This window comes from Halichoerus grypus, chromosome 1 (genome assembly GCF_964656455.1).
Source record: "Halichoerus grypus chromosome 1, mHalGry1.hap1.1, whole genome shotgun sequence".
NCBI lineage: Eukaryota > Metazoa > Chordata > Mammalia > Carnivora > Phocidae > Halichoerus > Halichoerus grypus.
Window position 1 is genome coordinate 64,674,824 of NC_135712.1, and position 18,374 is coordinate 64,693,197.

Below are 18,374 nucleotides of genomic sequence, written 5' to 3' on the forward strand. Positions count from 1 at the left end.
CTTCAGACTGGATTATCTCAATTGATCTATCTTCAAGTTTGCAGATTCTTTCTTCTACCTGTGAAACCTGTTCAGCTCCTCTAGTGAATTTGTCATTTCAATATTTATAATTTTCAACTCTGGAACTTCTACATGGTTCTTTTTTTTTTATAATTTCTTTATTCATATTCTCTATTTTGTGAGACATTGTTCTCATTCTTTTAATTCTTTACGTACAATTTCCTTTGATTCTTTGAACATATTTATGATAGCTGGCTTAAAAACTTTGTCTAGTAAGTTCAGAATCTGGGCTTCCTTAGGAACAGTTTCTATTGACTGCCTTTTCTACCCTTGTGTATGTGCCACACTTTCCTATTTCTGTGTGTGTCTCATAATTTCTTTGTTGAAAAATAGGGCACTTTAAATTATATAGTGACAACTCTGTAAATCTGATTTCCTTCACCAACTTCAAGGTTTGTTGTTGTTTATTTCTTGTTATTTTGTGTTGTAGCTACTGCTGTTGTTTGTTTGCTTGTTTAGTGACTTTCTTGGATTTATTTTGTGAAGTCTGTGTTCTTTGTCCTGTGCTGCCACTTATGTTTCTGCTCAGTTAGCTTAGTAGTCAGCTAATGATTGAACAGAGATTTCCTTAAATGCTTTGAAACAATAAGTTCCCCATCCTTTGCCAAAGAGTTGTGTGTGTGTGTGTGTGTGTGTCAAGACTTTAATGCTCCAGCAGTTTACAACTGTGATTTAGCCTTCACCTCCTGCTTTTCAGAGCCACCAGGTCATCCAGAGGTGAAAGATTGGGGTCTTTTCAGGTCTTTTCAGGGTATGCACACTGCTCTCCATATATATTTGGCCTTCCACATCTCCAGAAACATGTCTGAACTTTTTAAATCCTCCTATGAACATCTCATTCTCCAGATTTTTCTTTTAAGTTTTTTTGGCTGGCTTCTTGTATTCCCCAACTCATACTGCGGTGTCGAGACGCTGTGATATTAAAAAATTGTCACTGAATGTTTTTGACAAACACCCTGGAGATAGAGCTTCTCTCAGTGATCAAGGTCTGAGTCAGGTCAGATATAGATAATCCCTGTGAATGAAGTTTTTCCTGGGAGCTACCAGATAGTCACATTATAACAATTCTGTTTGGATGGGGCTTTTGGGAGAGCTCCAACTTCATTATGCTCTCTCCAGTGGCTGCTAGACTGCTGCTTTCCACAGCTACCATAGTTATAAGGCTGTTGGTTTTTCAGTCTACTGCAGAACTATGGTGAGGCAAATAGGAATAGGACAAGTTAAAATGCCAGAAAGCTTATTGTTCTTATCAAGATTCAGCCATTTTATTTGAATAAATATTCTTCAGATTGTCTCAGGCTTTTGATTAATTTCTACAGTTCTGAAAAAGTTTATTTTGATCATTTTTTGTTGTTGTTGTTTTATAAAGGTGTGTTGTGTGTGGCAAGACTTTTGTTCCTGTTGTTTTATAAAGTGTGGATTTTTGGAGGTCCTTTTCTGCTATTCTGGAAGTGTTTCTCCCATTCTAGTTAAATTATTACTAGATATTTTATAGTTTTGTCACTATTTTGAGGGGAATAGTTTCCCCATTTACATAGTTGGCTTATATGGAGAAAATAATAGGTTTAAGAAATTTATTCGGTATCTAGTCATCTTACCCAACTGTGATTTAACTCCATTATGTTTTTTAATAGAGTCTTTTGAAAATTCTAGATAATCATATAAAAAACAAAAAATTTAATATTTTCACAGTATTTATAATAATTTAACATTTTTTTTCTCATCGCATTTTCCAAGATCTACAAAACAATGGTGAACAACAATGATGGAAAATTTCTCTTATCATGACTGATTTTAACAGAAATGGCTTAATAGCTTCCATGTTTAGAATAATTGATGTGGTTTTTATTGAATAATTTTATCATATTTAACACCTTTCTTCTCCCAACAGTGAATGTTGAATTAAACTGAACTTTCAGTTCACAAGGTTTGGGGGAACTTTTTTTTTTTAAAGATTTTATTTATTTATTTGACAGAGAGAGACACAGCGAGAGAGGGAACACAAGCAGGGGGAAGTGGGAGAGGGAAAGCAGGCTTCCTGCTGAGCAGGGAGCCCGATGTGGGGCTCGAACCCAGGACCCTGGGATCATGACCTGAGCCAAAGGCAGACGCTTAATGACTGAGCCACCCAGGTGCCCCAAGTTTGGGGGAACTTTTAAATTTAAGTCTTAACATTACTCTGGGCTATTACTTAAAGGTAACTTAATGAAATATCTCCTTACCTGGAATTACTTAGGCATCCAGCTGAATTATAAATTGAGGTATTACTACAGGTACCATGAAGGGGGCTAGAGAACACATCCATGCACGTTTTGATGGAAACTTTCTGGAGATAAAGTTTCTGCTAGAACTGTTTGTGACATTAATGACTCTACTTAATTGGAGTGGGGGAATTCAAGGTAGATCAGAAGGAAGGGCACCCCTGCATCGGACTGGCAGGTGTGTTTGGGAGAGGCAGAGCTATTATTCTTGCTGTAGACTCTCCCATGATGTTAGCTGAACACTGAATCAATGAACTGGCACTAGCAATAGAACTCTGACCAGGTTAAGCCCTGCAGATCTCTTCTTCCTGTCACCCACGCTAACCCTTCTCATGAAAAAGACCCTCCTTTCTTCACCTTCCTGGTTCCTCACTTAACTCTCTTTTCATTTGTTTTGTTTGGAATTTAAAATAAGTCTCCAGAATTTTTACCTTGAAATCGACCTGAAAGTCACTAGAATCCCCAGGCTTCATCCTCTTTAACCAACTAGTAGTATCAGGCATTGAGACTTAGCACCCAGCTCAGGTTCTTGAGATGCTCCCTGCCTGGCCCCAAATTGACCTCCAAAACCTGGCTCCAACTTACACTCATACCTAGAAGGCTCTGGTAGTTTGCAAATGCTACATTCTAAGAATGGACTGTTGTCAGAATGGCATTTATTCTTTTGTTATTATTTTTTCAAAAAATATTTATCAAGTGTAAGGGATACCAACCTCTCCCTTTCCATGTTTTCTTACCTTGACCCAAAACATAGTCCTTCTGCTTTTTTGGAAGTGTTAGGGAGAAGGCTGCAATTCTTTTTACTTTCACCTCTTACCTGTTGTCTTCTGTGGGAGGTAGAATGGTTTGTGTGATTATTGTTTTAGAAAAAGGATCATTGCATTCCCATGGCCAAGTCCTTGCTTGGCTTTCTTTTGGAATGATACTGCCCACAGGAGATATACATTCTTTTCTTTGTATGGTAGACTAGCTGGAGCAGAACCTATTTCTGTAGATAGCCTGTAGTGTACAAGTTTTACTTATGCTTGGGTGGTTAAGTTCAATTTGGGAAGAAGGAGTCTGAAGCTCTTTTTGGCTTCTAATCTAGGCTGTGTTCTTTAATCTAGCATTACCATAAAAAAACTCAAGCAGACTAATAGAGCCTAATGGTTAAGTGTCTGTGACCCTGGGTAGGAAAAAAAGGGTCCCAATAGAGGCTAAAGTCCTTAAGAGAAGAAAAACGTTCCCCCAAATAAATACTTTCCTTTAGGGGCACCTGGGTGACACAGTTGTTTAAGTGTCCCACTCTTGGTTTGGGCTCAGGTCGTGATCTTGGGTCGTGAGATTGAGGCCCATGTCAGGCTCTGTGCTCAACGTGGAGTCTGCTTGAGTTTCTCTCTCCCTCTGCCTCTCCCCCCATGCTCTCTCTTCCTCTCTCTCTCTCAAATAAATAAATAAATCTTAAAAAAAAACTTTCCTCTATAGTTTACTTGATATATAATCACAGAATATCAAAACTGGCAAAGTTTTTTATTTTAAAAATGAAGAAAGAAGTTCAGAGAGTTGTAGTGAATATTCATATGAACACTAGAAGCATACCTAAAAAACTTAAAGATGATGTCAATGTGAGAAATCAATCCTAAGAAATAAAAGTAGCAACAGCATCATCTTTGACCAAGAAAGGCAGAGGAATTCCAATAACACAATGGGTAAGAACTGTCTCAGGAACACAAATTAAATAATTTCCTATAAAGTGAGTGGGAAGATTTCTGGTCCTTACATGTGTGGATACTGGTCTCGTATGAACCAGAGGGACTGAGTCACAGTAATTAGTAGATTTGTAAAGGGTTTTTTTTTTCATGTTACAGCCATGCACCCAAATGACTCTTAGGTTAACTTTTCAACCCCCAGCCAGACTTTAAAAGGTAGGAGACATCTTTTGTTGGTGCTTGCTGGGATGATGGGAGGCCAATGGAAAGTGTTACCATTATGAGTCTTAGCAGGGAACCTGTCTCCTAGGCCTCACTTGTCAGACAATGAGTTCCATGGGACAGGCAGGAACAAGATATAGATGGGAACACCTGTGGGAAACAAAAGTAAACATTGTATTAAGAATAATTAAATTAATAAAATGGACATTATCCAACCCACTTTAGTCACCCAGTGTTTAATGCACTGTGGCCCCACGCAGCCAGAGGGAGAGTTTTAATAAGCACCAGACTCCCCGAAACTAGATGTCCAGAATCCAACACAGTGGATGTAAACTGCCAGTTCTTTGAGGTTGGGAAGCTTGCTGGTTGTCCAGCCCTTTTTGGGGATGAAAGTTGAGACGGGCTCAGCCTTAGCATTCTTAAGCAAATACTTTTTTTGCCTTAAAAAAAAAAGGTTTATTTATTTATTCAAATATCATATAATTCACCCATTGAGACTTTATAATTCAGTAATTTTTAACATAGTCACAGATATGTGCAACCATCACCAATTTTAGGGTGATTTTATTACCTAAGAAAGAAACCCCATCTGGTGAGGATGAAATGTAGAATTACCATACAATTCTAGTTCTGTGTTTTTGCCCAAAATCATTGAAATTGGGAGCTTGAACAGATATTTGTATACTCGTGCTCATAGCAGCATTACTCACAGCAGGCAAAAGGTGGAGGCAACTCAAGTGTCCATCACAAGATGAATGAATAAACAAATATTGTGTATACATACAATGGAATATTAATCAGCCTTATAAGGGGATGGAAGTCTGACTCATGGTACAACATGGATGAACCTTGAAGACATCATGCTAAATGAAATAAGCCAGTAACAAAATGACAAATATTATATGATTCCACTTATATGACCGACCTAGAGTAGTCAAATTCATAGAGACAGAAGTAGAATGGTAGTTGCCAGGGGTTGTGGGGGAGGGGAGAGAAGAATGAGGAGTTACTGTTTAATGGGCATTAAGTTTCAATTGGGAAAGACTAAGAAGTTCTGGAGAGGGATGGTGTTAATGGTTGCACAAAAATTTGAGTGTGCTTAATGCAACAGAACTGTATAACTTACAAATCGTCAAATTGGGGGGTTGCCTGGGTGACTCAGTTGGTTAAGTGACGGGCTCTTGATTTCAGCTGGAGTCATGATCTCAGGATCGACGGATAGAGCCCTGTGTCAGGCTCCAGCCTCAGTGTGGAGTCTGCTTAAGATTCTCTCCCTCTCCCTCTGCCCCTCCCTCTTCCCACCCTCTCCCAACACTCTCTCTAAAAAAATGGTTAAAGTGGTAAATTTTGTTTTGTATGTTTTACCACATTTTTTAAATAAGGGGGACATCATAAAGAGGCCCTTGAGAGGAAAGTGTTTCCAACCTATCTCCAACACAACTAAAGGTCACATGCAGAGAGGGGGTGGGTTGTGGTGACAGACAGGCCTCTTGCCTTTACTTGTGAGCTGTGCAACCAACACTACTTGCTCTCTAGCATGTTTCCTTATCTGGAAAATGGGAATAATGAAGAAGCATGGCTCTGATAGTTGTTGAACTTTCTTGAAATCTAAAATTCTCTTAAACCACTGTGGCATATATTCACCAACATAAGTGGCATAAAACATACAAGAAAATATTTAAGTAAAAAAATGGACAAAACCCCATACCCTTTAGCTGTCACCTCCTAGCCCTCATTTCCCCTCCCCACCACCCCTCAGCCCTAAGCAACCACTACTCTACTTTCTCTCTATATAGATTTCCCTTTCTGGGATTCCTTATGAATGGAATCATAAAATATGTGGTCTTTTGTGTATGAGCTTCTTTGTCTTTTTTGCCTTTAACTAGCTGCCTTAGTTGTATGACACTGCATTTCCACAAGGGGAAGCTAGGAGCTGTAGGCAAGCCCTGGGCAGGGCATTTGGGATCATTAAGAATGAAAATGAAAGTCCCAAAATTTAAAGCCATTTTAACTTTTTTATTATAAAATCACATATTTATTGTAAAAATCTCAAAGAATATTGAATAGCAAAAACAGCAAAATAAAAATCAGCTTTAACCTCATCACCCAGAAATAACCACTGTCAACATTTCGATATTCTTTCAGACTTTTTGCTATGCATATTATACTCTCACATACACATATCATTTAACATATTGAATATGTTTTTACATCTCTTTTTCTGATTATAAAACTTATAGATGTTTGTTGTAAAGCTATTGAAATAGTATAGAAATATAAATTTAGAATGTACTTTATAATCCCTACATACAGGTATGACTTCACTTAAGAAAATATCATGATGTTTTTCATGTTAGGTCATAGGATTTTATTTCATTCTTGTTAACAGTTGCTTTAACAGTCCGTTATATGAACATGCCATTATTTGTTTTAGCATTCTCCATTGATAAAATTTGTGTAGCTTCTAAATTTTCACTGAAATGACATAATCAAGATATTTATACTTGTTTCTTTGTGCTAATATTTCCTAGAAGGGAATTTCTGGATCAAAAGATATGGAAATACACTGTTCTGTAAACTGTTTTTTGTAAAACCTATTATATATTTTGAACCTATTTTCATTAAATATTTAATTTAGCTGCCTAATATTATAACCTATGAATGTATTAATATTTTTTCCCAATCTCCTAGCACTAGAAATTGAGTTGTTTCTAGATTTTCACTATTATAAACAACTTTGCAATAAATATTACTTAGCTAAGTCTTTGCATGCACACTTAAAGTTATACTCTTAAGATGAATTCTTAGATTTAGAACTGTTCATTCAAGGAGTATGCACATTAAGAATAATAACTTTTTTTTTTGTTTTTTCTTGTTAAAGAAATGATAGATTGTTGTCCTAGATTAGAAAATACAGATAGGCAAGAAAATCAGACATGTATAACCTCACCACCCAGAGGTAACTATTGGTAATGTAGTGGAGGTGACTATTGGTAACTGTTCTGACTGAATACTTTCTTCTACATGAATACAAATACAGACTATATGCTGCTTTGAACACTTACAATAAGCATCTTTTCATTTATTTCCATTATCATTTTAACATCTACATAATATTGTATCTTATAGATGCACCAACATTTATTTGCATAATTCTTATTGCTGGGTATATAGCTTGTTAATGTACATATTTTTAAAAATTTTCAGGTGAATGAAGTACATGTGAGGGGAATCATCTCAATGTCAAGAAGACCTGAACAGAAGGCTCCTGCCCCTTTATGGACCTTTGGGCCAGGGGGAGGTAGAGAAAGGGAAGGGACAGTAATGGAAAAGTACTGAGTCAAAGTGGAGAATGGTATCTCAGCCAAGCCCAATAAAGAGGGCTCTAAGTGGAGGCATTACGGTTAGGAATATAGATGTGTGTGTGAGCATGGCTGGTTGCAGTGGGGAGAAGGAGGGCTGAGTCCTTGACTGAAACTCCCACCAGAAAATTGCAATGCTTTGGCAGTGCATGAAGTGTGGTGTGGGGAGGGCAGCTTCTCCCCATGAGGCCAGCCAGGCAAAGTCTTGTAATTTCCTATGATCAGGTCTGAAATATCACAAAAGGGTTTTGGCCTAGAGCTGGATTCCTCAGTAAATGACAAATTGCCAAAATTTGTCCAGTATCCCTACCCACCAGAGTATTTGAGAATGCCAGTTGAAATGGAAGTTTGTCAGGGACTCAGTAGGGAGGACCGAAATGATTTCTTTTGGGGTATATAAACTGACATCTGAGGGCAGGACAGAGAATTCAGCATGACAACTGAATGAGCCCCAGAGAATCCTAAGCAGGCTAAGCCAGGATCTGATGTAATGGGTCGCCTCATTTTGGGAGATGAGACTGAGTCATCTCCATTATCCACTCAGCTGAGGTCTCTACTTTTGGAGTGAATCCTAAGCACATATCGTGTGAATGCTTGGCTCTGCTCCATGACCTCAAAAAGTTATGATAAATCTTCTAAATTTTTAATTTTTCTTAGGAAATAATCTATTTTGGTTGGTCTTCTTGAGTTTCCTCTCAACCCTTTTGATATTTTCAACTTGCACTGTTTCTCTGAGTAATGGATATTTTTAGGCCATTACCCACTGTGTATACCTCTTGTATTAAATTTTCCTGCTTCAAGATTTAAATACTCTGAAATTTAACAGAGAGTAAGAACTCTCTGGTTACCTCATCCATACCCTTCATTATTTCATAAACTTTTATCACATCTCCTTTCAGTGTTCATTGTTTTGGCCTGGTCTATTCTTTTTTAACCCATGAGATGGATGATTCTCAAGCTCTTTGGCCACTATATGTGGACCTTCCTGAGTTTCATTAATCATTATTACTACTATTACTGCTATTATTATTTTGAATAACTATCATAGAGAAGAACTGTTGTATATTTTCAGTGAGGGACACAAAATTGAATAATGTATTGTCCCTAATGAACCTATTATTCTCTTCCCTTGGCCTATAGAAGTAGCCCATTGGGCCAAATCTCTGGAGCAGAGATAAGATAGGATATTGCGGGTGCACAGTCTATTTGCTAAGCCACAGGGCTGTTTGACCCTTCTCAATAATGAGCAGAAGAACTGATGGAAATTAATTTTCTTAATTCTTTTTTAAAAAAGATTTTATTTATTTATTTGAGAGAAAGAGAGTGTAAGAGAGAGCACACATAGGGGGAGGGGCAGAGGGAGAAGTAGACTCCCCATTGAGTAGGGAGCCCTACAGGAGGCTCGGTCCCAGGACCCTGGGATTACGACCTGAGCCGAAGGCAGCTGCTTAACCAACTGAGTCACCCAGGTGCCCCTAATTTTCTTAATTCTTTGTGTCATGGAAATAGATTCTCCACAAGAGTAAGGGTGACTGGACCTCATGGTTCCAACTTTTGCCTGGAGATTCTGTCTCCCCATAAAGAATTCTGACACCAACTAGCCAGAGGTAGACCAAACTCCCCAGGTTAAGGGCACAGTTGTCCACAAGACTGCCCTCACTTTAGATACTGGCTGCAAGTTCAGGGGTCCCCAAGCCAACTTCTAACCTGCTGGCTGCAAATTTAGGGGTTCCCACTCTCCTCTCAGGTTTGATAATATTTTTAGAATGACTTAGAGAATTCAGGAAAATGCTATACTTACAATTACAGTTTTATTACAGCAAAAGGATACAAAGCAACATCAGCCAAAGGAAGGGGGTGGGGCAGGTCAGGAGGATCTCAAGAGCAAAGCTTCCATCATCCTCAAGGACACATTGCACATATATGTGTGACAATACACAAAGCAGAGGAAAGCTTTGCTGAGCTTTGGTGTCTAGAGTTTTAGTTGGGATTTCATTATATAGGCGTGATTGAATCATCACTCATGTAGCTGAACTCAATCTCCAGACCCCTTCCCTTCCTGGAAGTTGAACTGATATCAGGTCACTTAAAACCCCAACTGTCTAATCACATGGTAGTTGTTCTGGCACGGCTAGTCTCCATCCTAAGCCATCTCATTAGCATAAACTATCTAGGGGCCCACCATGAGTCACTTATTAACATAAACTATCAGGTATGGTCAGAGGGGCTGACCACAAATAACAGACTCTCCTATCGCTCCAAAAATTTCAAGAATTTAAAGATTACCTCCCAGGGCTCAGGAACAAAGCCCAGCCAAATTTTTTTTACACACTCCCCTTGGGGTCTCTCCCTAAGCACCTTAATATTGACCTCAGGGACTGATGGTTTCTCCTCTACCCTGCAGGCCCTATATTCACAACAGGTGCACTGCCTTTTGGTAGTACCTGCTCTCAGGCTGGCAGAACCAAGACATTACCCTGTAGCTAATTATTAGAGGTCAAGCAAATCCACACAAAATAGTCCAACATTGGGACACCAGGGTGGCGCAGTCAGCTAAGCATTCGACTCTTGGTTTTGGCTCAGGTCATGATCTCAGGGTTGTGGGATCGAGCCCCATGTAGGGCTCCATGCTCAGTGTGGAGTCTGCTTAGGATTATCTCTCCCTCTCCCTCTGTTCCTACCCCCCACTTAAATAAATAAATAAATAAATAAATAAATCTTTAAAAATATACTCCAACATCTACACAGGAAATACTCATATGATAGCAGGGGGGTTTGGTGCATTTCCAATCTGGTTTCTTTTTCTTCCTCCCTTTGTAGAAGACAAAGAAAGCTGAGAGGTGGTTCTGTCAGAAAGTTTTGTGTTCAGAAACGTTAAGGGAGTGTTAGAGAGGGCTTGGGCAAACCAGGCATTCCCATATGCTATTGATGGCGTTGCTTTTTGGAGAGTAGTTTATAAGTAGCTAAATGCATGTAACAAGAAACTGAGAGGGACTTCATCTGTTTCTTAACTGCATTTAAAACCCACATCTGACACCACAAGGCACTAGGTAAGAAAAACTAGATCTGTATACATTTTCAAGAGAACCATCAACTGATCACCCTGAGATGGGGTCAAACACATCCGTAGGGCTTCTGGAAGAAAGGAAAACTGGCACTACCACCACCAGCAGCCCCCCAATAGCATTCTGAGTCAATTTAAGAAAAGTGGAGAGGAATGGAAGAAATGGTCAGTGATGGTCTTGTGAAAAAAGACTACAGTGATCATGGTGAGAGGTTTTACCCTTCTTTGGGGGAGGGAAGGATGAGCGCTTTCCCTTCTCTGAATCCAAGTGAATGGGTATGCCAAGAGAATCATTAATAGAAATGGGGCACCAGCAAGAAAGGGAGATAGACATTTCATTCCCTAATGGAGGTCTGCTTGGGTATATACAGGTCTAGCTTCCCCCGTGCCCACCTAACATGAGAAAAAGAGTTGGAGAAAGTGTATAGCAGCTGGCTTTCCATGATCTGGTGTGGCAAGGACACTTGGTTGTCCTACGGATTGAGATGACCCTACAGAAAGTATCTGTGCTTGAATTATCTTGCCAGTACTCCATCCAAGAAGGTTACCCATTCAGGGAGCAACAGCTGTGGAGCGAAGGAGCCCAGTAGTCCAGTGTTAAGAGTTAAGGTAAAGAATGAATAGAAGGCTGAGCTGGAGCCAGATTGTCTATGTCAGGGGAACTGTGCAACAGAGAGGGAAGCCTCACCAAACCCCTTCAAAGAACTCAAAATTTTGATGCCTGCCACACAAATAACATAACCATCTGCCTGGGTTAGCCAGAGAAGCAGCACAGCCAACAAGATGTTTAAAGTCAAGAGGTGTTTGCCTTTTCCCTGGCCTCCATTCCATTTCTATCATTGAAGGAGCCCCCACCCCCAAAGCTCTCAAGGGAAGGGGAGAGCTTTGAATCAGCTTTGAAGTTTTAAATGGTCTGGGAAGTTACGGAATCTGCTCAGGCTACCCTTAAGAGCCTGAAATGTATTCAATAAAACATAGGTAAAAGCGATGATTGGTAAAACAAAACTACTTTATGTTAATACTGTATCAAGAAGAGAGTCTTTAAAATAAACCAGTTACATGCACATTCCCTTTGATCCTGCAATTCCACAGTTAGGAATCGAGATGACAGATATAGCAGCTAATGTATGACAAGTTATATATACAAGGATGGTTATTGCAGCATTATCTGTAATAGCAAAACCAACGGTAATGAGAAAACAGCAACAAAAAACTAGAAACAACATAATGCTATCAATAGGATACTGCTTAAATCAATTGTCTCATAATCTCATATTTAAAACAATAAAGATTGAGGTAGAGCTGTATGAGTTGACATAGAAACAGCTCCAAGATATTTTGTTAAATGGAAAAAGCAAGGGGCAGTACAATATGCACAAATCTTTGAAAATAAGAAATTGCTTGTATAAATGTTTTTAAAGTATTTACTGTATAGAATGTATATACTGACATATAAACTAAAAATGTTTCTGGAAGGATCCAAAAAGAAACTTAAGAGTGATTTCTTTGAAATGAATGACTGAGAGACTCTCATTTTTCATTTGATATCTTTAGGTGCTATTTGAATTTGTTACTAAGGGCATAAGGTTATTATTATTTTTTTTAATGAATATGTAGTAAATACGTTGTAGAACAAGATGAATGTATTTAATGTTACTGAACTGTACACTTAAAATGGTTAAAATGGTAAGTTTTATGTTATGTACATTTTTCCACAATAAAAAAATAAATACATGTAAATTAATTTTAAATAAAAGAAGTATCAAGAGGAAAATAAAGAGCTGCAGGAAGAGAGTGAATGTGTGAGGGTGCTCTGAGGTGGCAGTAAAATTAAGTTCAATGCCTTGTCTTGTGACTCTCCCTGAAGCCTATTTTGCATGAGGCCCAACTGAGGCTTTTATGGGGGGTTCAGAAAGGAGCCAGGACATGCATGTTTGTCTGGAATAAGTTGGGGAGGGGAGGCTGGTAATTTTTTATTTCCATCCGAGTTGTGATTAGACTCAGCACTGTTGTGTGAAATTAAAGAGCAGGAGGATTTATTGGGCAGTGTGACCAGTTTTCTACCTGAGTAACCAAGGGTTTGACTTGCACAGAGTTCCACACAAAATCCGGGCTGGATTCCTGGTGGATGAGACACTGTCCTAGACCCATGGATGCCCAGAACAACAGAGCTTAAAAAGACCCTGGCTGTGCGTGCCCTCCTTGACTTGGGGATACCGAGACCCAGGGAGGGACGTGTACGGTCCAAGTTACGGGGATGCTAAACAACTGAACTAGGGTTGTACTTCCGGTTAAGTACTGTTTTTCTAAAAAAAAGTGATACCAGCACTGTGCTAGTCGTGGCTTGACTATCTTCACTCAGTTTCTCTTCCTGTTAATCACCCAATTGCTCCTCAGAAGTGAGGGCTAGTGTTTGGTTATTATTCTTTTGCTACCCTGCAGGATTCTGGTTGCTAATAACTTATCTAGAATGTGTTCACCTCCATTCCATATGTGAGCGTAGTGTGTAGTGTTCTGTTTTTGTACTACTCTTTTTTACCAATTTGGTGAGGTTTATTTTTTCATATTTTAGTATCTTGGAAATAAGGATGTGGCTGACAGTTGCTGTCAGCCAGGCCTAAGCCGTGACACAGCCATCGTGGCCCGTAACCATGCCTGTGTGAACTTGTCGGAAACCTTCCACCGACACCTGCAACAAGAGTAAGGAAGCTACGGCATTAAACTTGCGAACACCAAGGGAACATCCACATTTGGGGGAAAAAACCCAACAACGAACAAACAAACCCAAACCCAGACGCAATAATGGACCTCCTTTTGGGAGGGGCAGCATTGCCAATACTTTTGATGGTATGGACGACAATATCGTATGGAAAAAAACAGGTATCAGCAGCTCTGAGTTGAAAATGATTCAGAAGAGCTTGAGTATGAGTATGAAGGTGGATTCTTTTTTTTTTTTTTTAACGAATGCACAAGGCTGATAGAAGATAATCTTTTTTTAAATTATTTTTTAAAGATTTACTTATCTGTTTGAGAGAGAGAGCGCACAAGCAGGGGGACAGGCAGAGAGAGAGGGAGAAGCAGACTCCTCGCTGACTGGGAGCCCCACATGAGGCTCGATCTCAGGACCTAGAGATCATGACCTGAGCCTAGGCAGATGCTTTAACAATCTGAGCCACCCAGGCGCCCCGATAAATAATCTTTTAAAATAAGACTAAAGCAGTGCTTTCCATAAATTTAAAATACAAACTGTAAGTGCTAGCTAACAGAGTATTTTTTTAATGGTACATACAATAATGTGAATTTTACAATCATTGGCATCTTAGATTAGATGAAATATGACAATATCAAGTTTTGATGAAGAGTCCCATTTTTTTCTCTTAAAATGAAGAGTCACTTTTTTTTTTTTCTCTAGGCTTTGACCATTTAAAATAATATCATAATTTTCTAAAGATCAACTAACACTCAGCTATGAACTCATGTAATCCTGGGGTCTTTTCCAATGCAACATTTGGGTTTTTTCCACCAACTTCTCTTTTTTTTTCTTCCAAGATTTTATTTAAATTCAAGTTAGTTAACATACAGTGCATTAGTTTGAGGGGTAGAATTTAGTGATTCATCACTTTCCAATGCAAAGTTTTTAAGTACGATTTTAAGTGTTTCTATGCTAGATGGTCTGCTTATATTTTCCTTGTTTCAGGATCCATTTTGGTAATCTGTACTTTTACTAGGAAATCACCCATTTTCCTTAGGATTCCAGTTTGTTGCCATAGGTTTCTCTTATTATACTTTTAATTTCTCCTCTACTTGTCATTTTCTACAGAATTCATAATTTTTTCTTTTTGTTCACTTATTTTTTTTTTTTTATTTCAGATTTTTTTTTTTATTCATTTGAGACACAGAGATACAGAGAGAGAGAGCAGAGAGCATGAGCAGGGGGAGAGGCAGAGGGAGAGGGAGAAGCAGGCTCCCCGCTGAGCCAGGAGCCCGACGTGGGGCTCGATCCCAGGACCCTGGGATCATGACCTGAGCTGAAGGCAGACACTTAACTGACTGAGCCACCCAGGCATTCCTCACCTTTTTTTTTTTTTTTTAAGATTTTATTTATTTGACAGAGAGAGACACAGAGAGAGCGGGAACACAAGCAAGAGGAGTGGGAGAAGGAGAAGCAGGCTTCCTGCTGAGCAGGGAGCCCGATGTGGGGCTCGATCCCAGGACCCTGGGATCACGACCTGAGCCGAAGGCAGACGCTTAACGACTGAGCCACCCAGGTGCCCCTCACTTTTTTTTTCTTAATCAGGTCAGACCTTACTCATCTCTTGCAAAGGAGGACTTTTTACTTATTTGTATTTTCTACCTCTTTTCTATTACTTTCATTTTAGCTCTAATCTTGATTCATTCCCTCTCCTAATTTCTCCTAATTTGTTGCTTTTTTCTAATTTCTAAAGATGAAAATGAACTTTATTTTTGATATTTTCTTTAATAATGACAACATTTAAGGTATATACTTAAACTTCATATTTTCTTCTGAGTACAGTTTCCACTGTGACATTTGGGTTTTGGTAAAAAGTATTTTCTTTTTCATTACTTTATAGATAATTTATAATTTTGTTTTGATTTCCTCTGTATATGGTTTTTAGTCACCCTTACATTATTTATTTTCAAATTTATTGAATTAAGAGAATGCGGTTTTTAGAATCTGTCACGGTTTTCTTTGTGGTCAAATATGAGTGATTTTTGTAAATATTCTATGGGTACCCCCAAAATGTTCTGTTGTTTGTTTGAGGGATATTAGATTCTATACAGGGCTATTACTGCAAGTTTATTGATTGTATTATTCAATTCCTATGTCATCCCATATTTGTCATATACCAGATTTGTCTAATTCTGAAATAAAGTACTGAACTCTTCTGCCATAAGTGCATTTTATCAAATTCTTCTTGTACTTCCTATAATTTTTTGCCTTTTGTTCTGTTGTTTTGTTTGGCTTATATACTTATCGAAAGTTGTGAAATAACAGAAGTAAAGCCAATGAATCACTGAAGTAGTAGTTAGTAAAAGTTTATTGTGCACATCCCAAAGAGACAGTTTGTAAAATGGGAGCACTTAAACCAAAATATGAAGTGAGGCTCAGGGGTATACTGTTAAAAAGCAGCTTATGTAGTGAGAAAGCAGTGACTGTTTATTCTTCACAGCAATTGGTTATAATATTAGAATCTTCTTTTTTTAAAAAGGATTTTATTTATTTGAGAGAGAGAGAGTGAATGAGATAGAGAGCACAAGTAGGGGAAGGGGTAGAGGGAGAGAGGGAAGCAGGTCCCCGCTGAGCAGGGAACCCGATGCGGGGCTCAATCGCATGACCCTGGGATCATGACCTGAGCCAAAGGCAGACGCCCAAACGACTAAGCCACCCAGGCGTCCCCAGAATCTTCTTATATGATATGGAATTGATCAGTGGTTACCTCAGATCCACCCTGACAAACAGTTCAAGTTTTGCTTATGATTTCCAGAGGCATAAGCAAGAAATGACCCAGGTCAAGTTAGTGTTGCAAAATAAGCTAAATTAACCTTTGTTTGTATGATTAACCTGGTTTTGTCTGCTCAGGGGATTTTCAAAACTGGTCTTTGTTTTTTAACAGTTTACACATTGCTTAGCCTATGATTATCTACATATATATATTTTATATATCTAGATCTGTCTTTATATTGATCTATTTATTTTAAATTTTGTTACTCACTACCATTTCCTTCCTTCTTTATCATCTTGGACTCTTTTGTCTGGTTAGAGCCTCTTCTTAAGTATTTTCTTTAGTGGGAAAATATGGGTGTTACTCCCTGTCGTCTTACATATCTGCAAGTGTCTTTCACTGTGGCAACTGAATTAGGTCTTGGCTGGTCATGGAGTTCTGGAGGCGCAGTCCTTTGCTATCAGAAGTCTGCAGATGTTATTCCATTCACTTCTAGCTGCTGGTGAGGTGGAGGAGAGATCTGATTCTGTTTTCTTTATCGTAAGGCAACTTTCTATGTGGAAGCTTGTAAAAAAATTGTCCCCCTAGAGTTCAAAAATTTTACCAGGATGTTTCTAAGTGTGTGTGTGTGTGTGTGTGTGTGTGTGTGTTTTCATCAGTTCAGCCTGGAACTTGCAGATTCCATTCAATCTCTAGACTCAGGTATTTCTTGGTCTAAGAAAAATTTCTCCTTTTATATGTTTAATTATTCCTCCATATGTACCTTTTTCTCCATCCAGATTTCCTAGATTATATGTTAAGTCTCTGGGATCTATCCTCAAATCTCTCGTCTTCTCTCTCCTGATTTCAGTCACTTTTTATCTTTGCTCTGTGCTTTGAGATATTTTCTCCATTTGATCTTCTAGCCCACTAATTTAGGTCTCAACAGAAATCATTCTCTCCTTTCATTTATGCACAGTATTATTAAAAAAATCTTTTCTTTTTTTCTTCCATTTCCCATCGCCTCCCTCCCTCCTTTTCTTCCTCCCCTTCTGGCTCCCTCGCTCCCTCTCTTCTCTCTCTTTCTCTCTCTCTTCTTAGTGCCACAGGTTTTTCTTTCTACTTGCACTTGTATCTTCTTGGTATTTGTCTGTTCTGATTGATCTTCCTCTCTGCTACTGAGTCTCTTTGGATATATTGTTATTTCCTTTGTTGACTCAGTGGGCCTCACGTCTGGTTGTGGAGTATCTTAAGAAGCAGCCATCATAGATATGGTGGATGTGGTTTTCTCTTTTTGAGCTCATTGTAGACAGATAAACTGTTCATAAGACTTTTACTGAAGCAGGGAGGAAGATACCTTTCTCCCTGTCTTTATGGATTCTCTCAGCCTCAGAGGCAGGAAAGACAGCTCACCATTCAGTTCCTTCTTGTCTTTTGGGGACCAGAAAAAAGCCAACATCCATGTAGGGCTGAAATCAACCTTTAACCTTAGGATCCACAAGATCTTAGAGAGCCAAGTTTCTCCTGGATTTATTGGTTTGTTTTTGTCCTGAGCACTTCCAATGATGGTCTGCCTTGTAGTCTTGGATAGGGGAATCCCGGCACCCTTCCTCCCCTCCAGAACTCATGCAGCGCCCACAGCCTCACATTTATTCATACACCCATAGGTCTTAGCTGCCATTTGACAAAAGATTACAGTTGCTAGTTGGAGAGACAGCAACTGTACTCAAACTGCCATCTTCTTGGTGTTCTGGTCCTCCATTACTTAGTAAGCTCTTAGAAGGCATGAGTTCCTCTTGACCTCCATGTCTAACTCTGTGACCTACACATCATTGTTATAATGAAGGTGGAGAAGGAAAAATAAGAGGAAGAAAAGGAGGGACAGGGGAATAAGAGAATGAAGAGGAAGAAAAGGAAGGAAAGCAAGACACCAGAGCCAAAAATCTTTAGTGATGCAGCTATCTTTTGAAGACTGGTTCTCAGTACCAAGGGATTTCCTTAAATCAGTCTGTGCATCTAATGACCTTTTTACTTTCCTAACTGCCTAATTTTATGAGGCATGCACCCATGGGCCCATATTTCTGGATCTGTTAATATATGAAGGATTGCCTAATCTTGCCCTTATGCACGGTTGCATAAAGAAAAGAGATTCAATGCTAGCTATCTGGGGCTAAAGGGCACACACAGGAAAATGACCCTTATTGGGGTAATAGGCTTATTAATGATAAGCAGATCCCTTCAAATCCTGATTTGAGAAAAGAAACATCTGCTTT

General features: G+C 38.9%; 1 protein-coding gene across 2 annotated transcripts in view; it reads right to left on the bottom strand.

Moving 5' to 3' along the window:
* Positions 1-3,811: 3,811 nt before the first annotated feature.
* LRRC58 (leucine rich repeat containing 58) overlaps positions 3,812-18,374 on the bottom strand; it is a 39,037-nt gene continuing 24,474 nt past the window's right edge. For both annotated transcript variants that reach the window (XR_013445417.1, XM_078066455.1), the window contains one exon: positions 3,812-4,381. The gene's annotated coding sequence lies outside the window, so the exon portion shown is untranslated. The remainder of the gene's footprint in view (positions 4,382-18,374) is intronic.